General features: G+C 43.0%; 1 protein-coding gene across 1 annotated transcript in view; it reads left to right on the forward strand.

Annotated features, from left to right (window-relative positions):
* The window catches only part of LOC143974429 (MAP kinase-interacting serine/threonine-protein kinase 2-like), a 182,846-nt gene that overhangs the window by 105,538 nt on the left and 62,768 nt on the right, over nucleotides 1–14,540 (forward strand).

Here is a 14,540-nt window from a genome sequence, read left to right on the forward strand (position 1 = left end):
TATTCTGCACTTTGAACAGCTGTAGCCAAGAGAAGACTGTAGATAAATAGGTGAAACTTATGTTGGAGGATTTGTTCAATCTGTGTATCACCTGAGGCCAGTCACTTCACTGGCCAGTCACTTCTTCATATGTAAGAATATACAAACCTTTTACCTTACCCATTAGCCATGTGTGAGGGACTGTCAAACACTTTTGCAAAGTCCAAGTATGCTATATCCACAGCTACTGCTTTGCCAACATTTCTTTTTCATACATCATGGGACACAGAGTCAGGCTAATATGAATATTAATTAATATTAATTACCTGCTGGGTTATACTCCATGATTAGGTGAATGGACACTGGTAGACCAAAAGTCTTCAGACAGGAAGTGATGCCCTATATAACCCCTCCAATACAGGAAGTACTTTAGTTTTTTACCAGTGTCTGCAAAGTGGATGGCACAAGGGTCCCACAAACTGTTCAAAAATGAATCAAGGGACTGATGGATCGGATGCACTTGACACAGGCTTTTATGCTTAGATAAATGGTACCCGAGCCACGCAAAGAAGACTCATGATCCTGCAAGGTTTTTCCTGTAATGGGGCCTCTGTTCGCTGGACACTGTGGAGTGGAAATCCTGGACACTACAGCGCTAAGGCATTTCCTGCATAAGTGAAAACCCTTTATTTTATTATTTGTAACAATCAGTCAAGCTAGCTAAAGGCTTGACACATGTATGCGGTGACCATACAGGGGAGTTCTGGGCTAGCTATGGGTGTTTGCAAAGTGTACCTTTTTTTTTTTTCTTGTGTCTAGCTGTTATTTACCTGTATGATAGCTCACAACAGTATGCCATTTCGCCTTGCTTAGCCATGGCACACATGCATTCGCAGGCACCGCCGCTGGGCTCAGTAGTTTGGCGGCCATGGCGCATGCAGCTTCGCCACGAATCTGGACGCACAAAGATTTGCGTCATATGCAAATACAGTCGCGTCCACTCGCCAGGACCGCACACACCCAGCTTATTTAAGCTGTGCAGGCCAAGCATGTGGTGCTTTCAGAAGGCAGCTTCATTGTAAAAAGTTATTGGCAGGTTTCCCATTTCATGGGGAACATTTATTCGGTGATATCTTGGACAAATATAGCCAAAAGATTTCCGGAGGGAAGTTCTCTACTACCTGTGAAGAAAAGCACCAAACATCCCCCGTTTAAAAACCCATGTACTGCTTCCTCAAATGTCTATGTCAGGGCAATTCCGTGACCAACAGGGCTAGGGCCAGGGCAAGCCACAGGGCCAGGGCCAGAAAAGGCCCTGGGTCCAAAATTCTTCTAAACCCAGCACCAAGCTTGTGTTGGCGGCCCTTTCATGCAGGGAAACGTACTCGATCCTTCACCATGACAGAGTCGTGTTACGACCTGTTCTAGCCTTTTTGCGAAAGGTTGTGTCGGCTTTTCGTTTAATTTTCTGGGCAGTCATGGTTTATCTGTCTAGATCTGTGGAGATCCGAGGATCAGACTTTTTTTTTTTTACCAAAAGGACCCAAAAAGGGGCAGGTAGCTTCCAAAGCTTCCATTGCCAATTGGGTCCATCAACTGGTCATTCAGGCCTATGGCTCAGATTTTTAAGGCTGCTACCTGGTCTTCAGTGCATACGCTCACAAAATTTTATCAAGTGGATGTTCGAGCAGCCGATGATTCGGCTTTCGGTTGCAGTGTACTGCGGGCTGCCGTATAAGTTCTGATGGCTATTGTTTGGCAGGGTGTCTCCCTCCCCTCAAGGCTATTGCTCTAGTATGTCCCAGCAGGTAATGAATATTAGCCTGACTCTGTGTCCCATGATGTATGAAAAATAAAATAGTCTTTTTACGTCATACTTACCTATAAAATCCTTTGCTTTGAGTACATCATGGGACACAGAGATCCCTCCCCTCTTTTTGGAGGATTTAGTTCTTGCTACGATGCAAATCTTCATGCGTCCAGATAAAGGCCACAGCGCATGTGCAGTGAAGCCGCGTGCGCCATGGCTGCCAAACAAACCGCTGAGCCCAGCAGCACTGGTACACTTTGCAAACACCCATAGCTAGCCCAGAACTCCCCTGTATGGTCACCGCACACAGGTGTCCAGCCTTTAGCTAGCTTTACTGATTGTTACAATCACTGGGAATCTCACAATAATAAAATAAAGGGGTTTCACGTACCCGTCCATGCGCAGGGCCACTTAGAAGCTAAGTGCCCAATCTTCACCCTTCACGGTGGGTTGCTGTCACTTGGACCTTCAAAGACTGGGTACCCTTTCATGTTTAGGGTCCACTCCCTTGGACCTGTACAGCACCCTGCAGGAAATGCCTTAACGTTGTGTCCAGGATCTCCTCGGAGTCCAGCGCCCGGAGGCAACGTTACAGGCAAAACCTCCAAGGATCTTGAGTCTTCTTTGCAAGGCTTGGGTACCATTTTTATATAAGCATAAAAGCCTGTGTCAAGTGGATCTGATCGGTCAGTCCCTTGATTCATTTTTGGAACCGTTTGTGGGACTAGAGACCTGGAGCTCAGAGAGCTCAAACAAACCGTGCCATCCACCTTGCAGACGCTGGTACAAAAAAACGAAAGTACTTCCTGCATGGGAGGGTTTATATAGGGGATCACTTCCTGTCTGAAGACCTTGGGAGTATAACCCAGCAGGTCATGAATATTAGCCCGACTTTGTGTCCCATGATGTACTTAAAGAAAAGGATTTTACAGGTAAGTATGATGTAAAAATCCTATTTTTTACTTCTTAGAAGAAAGCAGATTTGTTTGACAACGTTGATCTTTCGTGAATCCTCTGACTATTGCTTATAATATTGCTTCTAGCAAAAATTTAATTATGTGGTGTTTTCTGAAATTCCCAAGTATCTTCCCGACTATAGAAGTTAAAGTGGAAGTCCTGGCAACCACCATAAAATTCATTTCTGACCGCCAACGAGCATTTGAATTGGATCTGTATTATTCAAATTTTTCATAAACCCTTCTTTGTACCTTATTTTGTTGCTGAAATGCGCCAGTCATGTGTTCTTCCTTCCCCCAGCTCTCTGCGCCATTTCCAGCTGCTGGACGTGTTCCTTGTGTAATTTCCAGAAGTAATGTTGTACCTGGTCAAACATCACTTCTGACTTCGGGCACACAGCAAAACGTAATTGTAAAAGGAAATGACACGGCATGCTGGCTGTATGGCGATGTCAGTTCCATGACAACTGACTCACTCCCGCAATAAGTGACTGAGGCTATTGTGCTACTGTGCTATTTTTGCTGTCCTTTAGGGAGCAATATGTGAATATGTACGTGTCCTGTGTTCTCACCATCTGAGTGCTATCAGATGTGGGCAATGTGGACTTATTTCTTGAGAGTAAAGCCATGTAACACACGGTCAGATTATTGGATGAATTTTCATCAGTTTTTAGTTGGATGCTAGTCTCAAATTGAAAGTGAAGAGGGTACTAACCATCAGAAAATTTTCGGGCGACAGTATTCAACTTCAGAAGTGACGTAAGGTGTTGAATTGTTTTTTTATGTGTTCTTTCATTTCTGAGTATGCCTAGTCTTGCTCTTCAGATTTTTATTTTTTTTTGGCCAGAAAACTGTACTAATGAAAAGAAAATCGGACATTGTGGTAACATCAGACAAACATTTTGGAGCCTGCACATCCAGTTTTTGTCTGACGAAAATTTGTAATTAGCTGTCAAAAGCAGCATACTAACGATCAGGAATTCGGCAGTTCGTTCATCGGATGAAATCTAACTTCAGATTTTCTGACCATGTGTACGGTTCTTTAGTGCATGTGTGCATTCATGACAGGAAGATTTCGTTTTCTGGCTGACTAAGGATAGGAGGGATGGCGGCGGGGCTGGGCAAGACGAGCGTTTAGAATGAATAGTGGGCCTGTGTAGGAGAAAACAACAATGTTTTCACGAAAGTAAGAGGCAGAATTCAGATAAAGGAAAATAAAGTTGTCGGTGAGGAACAGAAAGAAGCTGATTGGCTTAGATGAGACTTTCTAAGTGATGCAATTGGCTATCCAGAAATTTAATAATGTCAAAGATATTTTATATATAATCAATAGAAAAAATGTTATTTTTGAATGGACTTCCACTTTAAACTAACCTATTAGTAGTTAGTTTGTAAAAACTTTTATCCCTTTTTAAATATAGGCACCATATTGGCCTTGTGCCAATCTAGTGTTGCTGAGACAGCCATTATAGAGTGCTTAAGAATTAGAAACAATGGCTTCGAAATACGAGCTCAACTCTTTGAGGACACATGGGTGTATGCATCTGTTCATGTGCTTTATTGTTCTTTGTTTTGTCAACATGCTTCTAGACCATACCGATTTTGAGCTATTGAGGTTCTTTAGGGGCTATGTCAATGCTATCTAATTATGTAATAATTTTCCTTTCAATACACAGAGCTGAAGAAGTTATTAATTATTATTAGTTTCTGTGGAGTAAAGAAAAATGAGACAAAGATAAATCAGAACTTTTAGCAAAACTCCACCTTCCAGTTGAACAAAAGACAGAAATCTTTTTTAGGTGGAGGGAAGTAAAAATAAAAAGCTAAAATAATATGGTTGCATAAGTGTGCACATCCTTAAACTAATACTTTGTTGAAGTAGCTTTTGATTTTACAGCACTCAAAAAACACTCTAAATCTGTCAGATTACGAGGGCATCTCCTGTGCACAGCCCTCTTCGGTTCACCCCACAGATTTTCAGTTAGTTTCTGGTCTGGGCTCTGGCTGGGCCATTCCAAAACTTTAATCTTCTGGTGAAGCCATTCCATTGTTTTATGCTTTGGGTCGTTGTCATGCTGAAAGATGAAGTTCCTCTTCGTGTTCAGCTTTCTAGCAGAAGCCTGAAGATTTTGTGGCAATATTGACTGGTGTTTGGAACTGTTCATAATTCCCCTACCTTGACTAAGGCCCCTGTTCCAGCTGAAGAATAACGGCTCCAAAGCATGATGCTGCCACCACCATGCTTCACTGTGGGTATGGTGTTCTTTTGGTGATGATCAGTTCCATAAGAGAGCTGGTGCGGATCCTCAGGTCGAAAAGGAGATCCCTCCATTCGCCTTTGCATGATGTTGTTAGGAAAGATGGTGACTTCATTTGAAGCGGTTCCCTATGTCCAGTTCCATTCAAGACGGTTGCAAAACAGTATCCTGTCGATTCAAGCTTTAGACTTGCCAATGCGGCTGTCCCCAAAGGTGTTTCAGAGCCTCAGTGTTCGGTATCCGGGAATCTGCAGGAGGAAAAGACCTTCATACCAGTTACTTGGAATGTGGTAACGATAGATACCAACCTTTCAGGTTGGGGAGCAGTACTGGAGAAGACAACGGACCAGGGACAGCATTCCAGAGCCGAAAAACCCTTGCCCATCAATATTCTAGAGATTCAGGCAGCGCATCTGGCTCTGAAGCCCTGAACATTCAAGCTATGGGATTGTCCTGTCAGGATTCAATCCGACAATGCCACAGCTGTGGCCTATATCGCCAAGGGGGCACTAATGCTGCGTACACACGACCGGACTTTGTCAGACTAGCATACACACGAACGGATTTCTCGTTAGAAACTGGGTCCGGTGGAGTTCCGGCCGAAAAATTTCAAATATGTTCTATTTCTAAAGTCTGTCAGATTTTTGGACTGCAAAGGTCCGATGGAGCCCACACAGGATCGAATTGTCTGGATTCGTTCCGTCTGACCTTTGTTGTCAAAGTCCGGTCGTGTGTACGTGGCATAAGGGTCACACAGCTCAGAGTGGTGGACCATATTCTAGCTTGGGTGGAAAAGAATGTTCCTTGCCTATCAGCAGTCTTCATTCCAGCAATAGAGAATTGTCAGTCGCCAGCAGTTGTTCCCAGGGGAGTGGTCCCTTCACCTGAAATCTTTCTGGCTATATGCCAAAGATGGGGGATCCTGGCCGTAGATCTTTTGGGGTCCAGGTTCAAAATGTAGTTGGTTAACTTTATATCAAGGACAAGAGATCCACTCGCATGTGAGACAGATGCGTGGTGACCCCATGGGGTCAGTTTTTACTGAGTTAGGCTTTATTCCCTATTCAGTTGCTGCCATGGCTTCTTTGCAGGAGCAAGATGGAAAGAAATCTGGTAATTATTGTAGCTCCAGCATGGCCCAGAAGGTGCTGGTAGGCATAAATTGTAAAGATGGTGGTGGAGGATCCATAGGTCCCTTCTACTACAGCCAGACCTACTCTCACAGGGGCCGATATTCCATCTTACCAAACCGTCAAACTGTAAGTTTGACGGTTTGGCTATTGAAGCCCACGTGCAGTCTCTCCGGGTCAGTGATTTCTACCTTCATTAATGAAGCCGGCTTCCAGAGTTATATATTATAGACTCTGGAGGGCTTATGTTTCCTGGTCTGAATCCAAGGGTTGCCACCCTCGGAAATATAACCTTGGTAGAATTCCTGTTTTGTCTTTTATAAATGAAGCTGACCTTGAGTACTATTAAGGGCAGGGCCGCTGATAAGCCAGTACAGCTGACCCTGTTGTACCGGGCCCGGCCAGCAGGGGGGGCCCCGAGCAATCTTAACAGCATTTAGAATAATAAAGAAAAAAGTCTGACTGCACAGGGCTGACCGAGGGAGGAGGAGAGCATCACCCCAGGAGCCTGGATCTCAGATAACACAGGGATCTATGGATAAGAGAGGACATGTATTCCTATCAGCACCGGAGCCTCCCTCCCCCCCCCCCCCCCCTCCTCGGGAAGGACAGAACACTGGAGCTCTCCTCAAGGCAAGATAACAGGTGACAGATAGCATTCTTCTCCTGTGATCACCATTGTTCTGCCTCTGTACAAATCTGTGCTGCAAACTTGCCCTGTACTAAAAGCTAAATTTATGAATATGGTAGGAAAATAATGGGACTTTTCAGGTTATTACACACAGATGCATTTCACAAAATCATTATTTTAATATATGTGTATGTTGAATATATTTATATAGCACCCGAAAAGTCCCAGTATATTCCTAACATATTCATAAAGTTGAGTATTAACAGCAAAGAAAGTGTATACATATATATAATACAGCCCATCTAAGGGAAATGAAATAAAGTCCAATCTTGCAGTGTGTGTGGAGGGGGGGATAGACTCTTTTACTTACCTGTTTCCATGCTCCAGCCAGCTGCAGAGCCCTCTTCCTCCACCAAACCTCATCACATCGCAGGGGGGCTGAAGTGTGAGCAACTTGGCTTAGGTGTCCGTTTATGAAGCAGTGATCAGTGGAGATCCAGAGGATCGCCGCTGATCACAGCCCATAAACAGTTTATGAACCAGAGATAATCGGGGGAGAAGTGTTTGAACTTGTTCTCTCGCCGATTATCTCCACACATGGAGAATCCTCATTGAATGACACAGAAATGGCCAGTTTATGAAGCTGCGATCTCAGCGCTTCACTGGCGATCTGTGTCAGAATTCACGCCCCCCCGATTCACAAGCTCAGAGGTAGAGAATCATGGAGTGAAGGGGAAATCTGGGGGGGGATCTGAGGAGGAAAGAGGAAGATAATTAACTTCCTTATGCCTCGTTCAGACCCCCCAACACTGTAACCATGTCCCCCTGTCATATTTATGTGTGTGTGTGTGTGTGTATATATATATATATATATATAATATATGTTTGTGTATGTACATGTATATATAATGTCTGTGTGTGTATACATGTATATATAATGTCTGTGTGTGTATACATGTATATATTATGTAGGGGGACTCTTTATTTTAGTAACACTAATCACACCTTGTGTCAGTGTATTGAGCTGTGATAATTTATCACTGCTTAATAAATTGACATCTCTGTGTATCGGTGAATTTCTAGTACTGTAATCTCATAAAGTCTCACAAGATTGCAGTATTAGGGGCCGTTCTCCAGTGTTAGAAGCGTTTGTAGATCGCTTCACTCCTCCAAGGGTGAAGCGATCTACTCCGCTTTATAAACTGGCATACAGAGGAGAAAGATCTCCTCTGTGAATGCCGGAGAATGAAGCAGTGAATAGATTTCACTGCTTCATAAAAGGACACCATAGTCAGTAAAACATACACAAGCGCTGTAGGGAACCATTCAGCGCTGGAAGAAGCCAGCTAAAGCAAGAAATTGGGTAAAGCTGAGTACACACACATCAAAATTCAGTTTAGCAGTAATCGGAAAAATTTTGATCTATGTGTAGCCCTCCGTGTTAGAAGCCAATCATTATACCACCTTAGTATATTCATATGCCATCCCACATACTGACTCCTACCACCTTTGATCACTTCAAATCACTGAAGTGCTCATTGTGGTTAGTGTTCCTTTAATATCTCTCAGAAAAAGTTAACCTCTGTATACTGATTCCATTTCATTTGATCATCCTCTAGTTGTGTTAAATTGGTGTGGGGGGGGGGGGGGGGGTGCTGTCTGTATACCCTAGCCTCTCGGTATACGGGCGGGGCCAGGGATGGGGCTAAAGGGGGCCCCATCAGGTAGGCTGTACGGGGCCCCATGATTTCTATCAGCAGCCCTGATTAAGGGCCAAGTCTCGGCTTTATCAGTCTTATTTTAAAGACCGCTTGCTTTGCATTCCTTGGTCCGGGGTTTTTATACAAAGGGTAATGCAGCTTATTCCGCCAGTTAGACCACCCTTGAACCCTTGGAACTTGAACTTATATATTTTTTTTTTCTTTTTTGCAGTATTGCAAAAACAGTCCTTTGAAGCATACTCCCTTGGTCCTTCTGACAAGGGAAATAGTGTTTCGGGTTTCTATACTCAAAAGGGTATCGGAATTGGCCGCTCTTTCCTGTAAACAAGCCATATTTAATTAGTAAGGTGGTTTTAGGTTTTCACCTAAACCAAGATATTGTCCTACCATCGTTTTTTTTTTTTTCAAAAAACAGGTTTTAGGGTAGAGAATTCAGTACATTGTCTTGATGTAGCGAGAGCGGTTAAGGACTTTTTAAAGACTGCTCAGGTCTGAAAGACTGATGTTTTATTATGCTGCCAGAGGGTCCTAGGAAGGGACAGGCAGCGTCAAAATCCACTTTTGCTAAGTGGATTTGGCAAGTTATAATTCAGGCCTAATTGTTAAAAGGTAAGATTTCACCTTTTCATGTCAGTGTAGATCAACTTTACCTATAAATGTTAGTACGCAGTTATATTATGTACACTTAGGAAATAATCCAGGCCCTTCTTAAAGCAATCCACTGAGCTGGCCAGAACCACCTCTGCAGGGAGTCTATTCCACATTTTCACAGCTCTTACTGTGAAGAAACCTTTCCGTATTTGGAGATTAAATCTCTTTTCCTCTAGACGTAAAGAGTGCCCCCTTGTCCTCTTTGTTGACTGTAAAGTGAATAACTCGACACCAAGTTCACTATATGGACCCCTTATATATTTGTACATGTTGATCATATCCCCTCTTAATCTCCTCTTATGAAGAGTGAATAATTCAGTTCCTCTAATCTTTCCTCATAGCTGAGTTCCTCCATGCCTCTTATCAGTTTGGTTGCCCTTCTCTGCACTTTCTCCAGTTCCCCGATATCCTTTTTGAGAACTGGTGCCCAAAACTAAACTGCATATTCCAGATGAGGTCTTACTATTGATTTGAACAGGGGCAAAATTATATCTCACTCTACTAGAGCTAGTGCTTCTGGGGCAGTGCTTTACAAGCCTCCATGGCTAAGATCTGCAAGGCCACAACTTGGTCTGCAGTCCACAACTTGGTCTGCAGTCCACACATTCACCAGATTTTATAAGTGGATGTGGATATTGCCTTTGGGCGCAGTGTGCTGCAGGCAGCAGTATAGGTCCTCAATTCTGTTGGCGCCTTACGGGTTGTCTCCCTCCCCTCATATAGCATTGCTATGGGATGTCCCACATAGTAATTACTATGGTGCTCTGTGCCCCGTGATGTACGATAATAATTATTATTTTTTTTTTTATAACGGCCTTATTACATGTAAAATCCTTTTTCTTGGAGTACATCTCAGGACACAGAGGTCCCACTCCTCTTCTTCTGGGGTACAGTATCTCACAAGTGAGTACACAACCCTCACATTTTTGTAAATATTTTATTATATCTTTTCATGTGACAACACTGAAGAAATTACACTTTGCTACAATGTAAAGTGAGTGTACAGCTTGTATAATAGTGTAAATTTGCTGTCCCCTCAAAATAACTCAACACACAGCCATTAATGTCTAAACCACTGGTAACAAAAGTGAGTACACCCCATGTCCAAATTAGGCCCAGATAGCCATTTTCCCTCCCCGGTGTCATATGACTCGCCTGTGTTACATGGTCTCAGGAGTGAATGGGGAGCAGGTATGTTCAATTTGGTGTTACCGCTCTCTCTCTCTCATACTGGTCACTGGAAGTTCAGCATGGCACCTCATGGCAAAGAACCCTCTGACGATCTGAAAAAAAGAATTGTTGCTCTACATAAAGATGGCTTAGGCTATAGGAAGATTGCCAAGATCCTGAAACTGAGCTTCAGCACTGTGGCTAAAACCATACAGCAGTTTAACAGAACAGGTTCCACTCCGAACAGGCCTTGCCATGGTCGACCAAAGAAGTTGAGTGCACGTGCTCAGGATCATATCCATAGGTTGTCTTTTGGAAATAGACATATGAGTGCTACCAGCATTGCTGCAGAGGTTGAAGGGGTGGGGGGGTAAGCCTGTTAGGGCTCAGATCATACGCCGCACACTGCATCAAATTTGTCTGCAAAGAAGATGCACAAGAAAGCTCGCCAGTGGCTCCTGCTGCTATCAAGCTATCCAATGCGTTAAATAAGTGACTATTTTACACACTATGAAAAATGGGTATAGCTGCTGCCTACCCCAAAATTCCATTGCGTGGCATTGGGAAGAACAGTATAAAGGGGAGGGGAGTAAATTGGCGCTGCCTGAAGTGAAAAATAAAAATATAACCAAATCAGTGGTTATGTTGGGAAATTGAAAAGGTAAACCATCTAGTGACCATCTAGCATTTCATACAGTCCCTCACAAATGCTTAATCTACAAACTGATGTCTGTAGGCATGGACCATAAGGTTTGTTCTTGGATAGAAAACTGGCTACGGGGAGGTGTCCAAAGGGTTATGATAAATAACGTATACTCAGAATGGTCTAGAATGGTTAGTGGGGTACCCCAAGGCTCTGTCCTGGTACCAATTCTGTTTGATTTATTTATAATAGATATTGAAGGTGAGATAAATGGCTCGATCTCAGTGTTTGCTGATGACACAAATATGCGGGGCAATAACAACACAGCAGGATATAGAAACTTTACAATAAGATCTGAATACATTCATGGAGTGGGCTACAACATGGCAAATGTTTAACATTGAAAAATGTAAAGTAATGCACTTGGGTGTAAAAATCAAAACACAAGTTAATCATGGGGGAGAACCCCTAGGGGCTTCCAGGATGGAGAAGGATTTATGGGTCCTTGTAGAAGGCAGACAGAGCAATAGCATGCAGTGTCCAGCTGCGGCTACCAAAGCCAGCAGAATATTAGCATGCATTAAAAAGGGAATTTACTCCAGAAATAAAACGAAAATTGTATCACTTTATAAATTCTGTTCGGCTGCATTTGGAGTATTTAGTCCAGAGGGGACTGGAGGACCTCAATTATGAGGAAAGACTGCAAGTGCTAAATTTAGCTTATATGATAGCGATTTTACAAATATACTAACGGTGATCCCAGCGTAAGAATTACACTTTTCAGTCACAGGGAGTGTAAGAGGACACTGGGCCACACGATGAGACAGTAAGAGAACCAGTTTAACCTTAAGCTGCGTAGGGGTTTTTATTCCGGTTTCTGGACTAATCAGGACCCAAGACAGCGGCTGGAGCTGCTGTGCTCGTCCCTGTCACTAGAACGATCGGGTTCAGGTAAGAAAAAGGGTGGGTCTGGAGCACACACAGGTTTTTCACCTTAATGCACCTTAATGCAAAGAATACATTAAGGTGAAAAACCGTGAGGGTTTACAACCCCTTTTAAAGTGGTTGTATACCCACATTTTTAACTTTTACCTACAGGAAAGCCTATAATAAGGCTTACCTGTAGGTAAAAAAAATATCTCCTAAACCTGTACGGTTTAGGAGATATTCCCCTCGGTATGCGCCGCTGACTGCAGCGGCGCATGCGCACAAGGGGTTTCTCGCCGTCAAAATCCGGCAGCAGCCGAGCGGCCAGACTGAAATCTCCCGCGCGCATGCGCGGGAGTGACGATATCGCGGCTCCGGCCACTTACAGCGCCGGAGCCGCGATACCCGGAAGAAATGTGGATCGGGCCAGATGTCGGGGGGCCTCGTTCTAAGGTAAGTATTTCATAATGAGCTAGTATGCGGTGCATACTAGCTCATTATGCCTTTTGCTTTGCAGGTTTAAAAAAAAAAAAATGTGCGGGTTTACTACCGCTTTAAAGTATATGTAAACCCGATTCATGAAATTTGACCTGGGAACATATATATCTGTAGTGTTTTCTTATCTCTCTCCTAAGCCCTAAGTCCCGTGTCTTTATGCTGCTCCATTCTTCTGTTATCAGCATGATAACTTCTGACAAGTTCTCCTAGATGGGAGATAAAAGCAGCTGAAAATTTGTTGGGGGAGGTTGCTATAAATAGATTAGCAGAGAACTTGTCTTGTCAAAGCACAGCTCGGAAGTATAGTCTTTCTTCTGCCAATGTGGAGGGGGGCGTGTGTGCCTTTTCTCCAGTCATCTGTTTCCCAGTGTAAGCCAAGACTACACTGTTACTGCTGAATGAGGAAGTGAAAATTCTAATCCAATGTAAGTATTCCAAAGAATATAGCAAGCTGAAGATAGCAGATGTACATGTAATACTTATGTAGGGAGATTTGTTTCGTCTCTGGGTATCATCAGAGGCTGTTCACTTCACTGGGTATATGTGAGAGTTTACATCCACTTTAAGCAGGCCTTCCAGTTCAATGCAAGATCCGCTTATTTTTCTGTTTATATCTTTCATATTGAAGAGTGTGATATCGCTGTGTTACGGCTATCTTTATACCTACCTCACTTATATGGTTAACGATACATAAAATAAGTGATTTAAATCTTTCTGTTTTATATAAGAAGCAACCCATTGCATCTGTTGCTATAATTAAAATTAAGAACGAATGATAACTGTAGAAAAGATAAACAATTACATTTATTTATACAGAAAAGAAACATTAGAATAATTAGAAATAACCAAATATCTCTAATGATGTTACAGGTACAGTGCTGCTTAGGCTACAAAGATACTTAAGGCCAAACTAATGTATGGTTACAAAGGACATACACAGGCTATCAATATTTTAAGACAAATCCTAGGATAGAAAAAGTTATAGAAGAGAAAAGTGACAGAAGATGATACATTACCCACACAGCCCTTATGTTGCATGTTGTCCAGACTATGAGGCTAAGAGAGTGCTCGCATCAATAGGCTTTTGGTTGTTATGTTGTTAGAATAACCCACTCCTACCAATCAGAACTCTGGGTCACCTCACTGGTTCAGAAGCCTAATTTTCATTGGTTGAGTTGCCTCAAAGTCTGATTGGCTGGCATTTCAGGCCCAGTTAAACATCATGCTTCCCACCTAAGCAAGGGGTTATTTCTGGTGCCTGTCTGTCTGCCTTAAAACAGTTAGCCCTCTTTGATCATATTATAACCAGTTTCGAAATTAGCATATCAAGACTCCCAACCAGGTGGCAACACAAAGTCTGAAGAGTAACTTAATTATCACCTGTCTAAAACATTCAACAGCTTTTGAGAACCAGGAAAAAAAAAATTGTTAAAATCTAAGCTGGGCTCAACCTGATATTACAAAATATACATAGTCCTGTAAAAACATATACCGTATTTGCCGGCGTATAAGACGACCTTTTACACTTAAAAAAACTGTCCGAAAAACGGGGGTCGTCTTATACTCCGGATCAGCCCCTCCGACGCCTGCTGAGGGTTCGGTAATACTGTATGTAGCTTCGGCTACATACAGTATATACCGCTGAGCCAATCCCAGCGAGCGATGTATTCAAATGAATACAGAGCCTGCTCGGATTGGAGCAACAACCTCTGCCAATCCGAGCAGGCTACTCTGTAGCCTGCTCGGATTGGCTTTGAGAGTCAGAGAGGCGCGGGCTGATGATGATACAGCCTCTGCCAATCCAAGCAGGCTTTGTATTCATTAATAGAATACATCGCTCGCCGTGATTGGTTCCAGCAAAAGCAGGAAGAAGGATATGGTGCCAGCTCCTGCTCCAGCAAGAAGGGCGGAATATCAAGCGTCGGAAGCCTTGGAAGGGGGTCGTCTTATACAGTAAGTACAAGAAAAAAATGCTTAAACAGTAAGATTAGGGGGTCGTCTTATATGCCCGGTCGTCTTATACACCGGCATATACGGTACATACACACACATAGATGTATCTATCTATATCTCCAGTGGGGCATGGCAATTTATTTAGAGAGTCCTTTTATTAGAGAGTTCCCTTGAAGATATGAATATGGATTTCAAAACCTCCACAACTGTCTT

This window comes from Lithobates pipiens, unplaced genomic scaffold (genome assembly GCF_037356315.1).
Source record: "Lithobates pipiens isolate NorthernLeopardFrog02 unplaced genomic scaffold, aLitPip1_a1.2 Scaffold_13, whole genome shotgun sequence".
Lineage (NCBI taxonomy): Eukaryota > Metazoa > Chordata > Amphibia > Anura > Ranidae > Lithobates > Lithobates pipiens.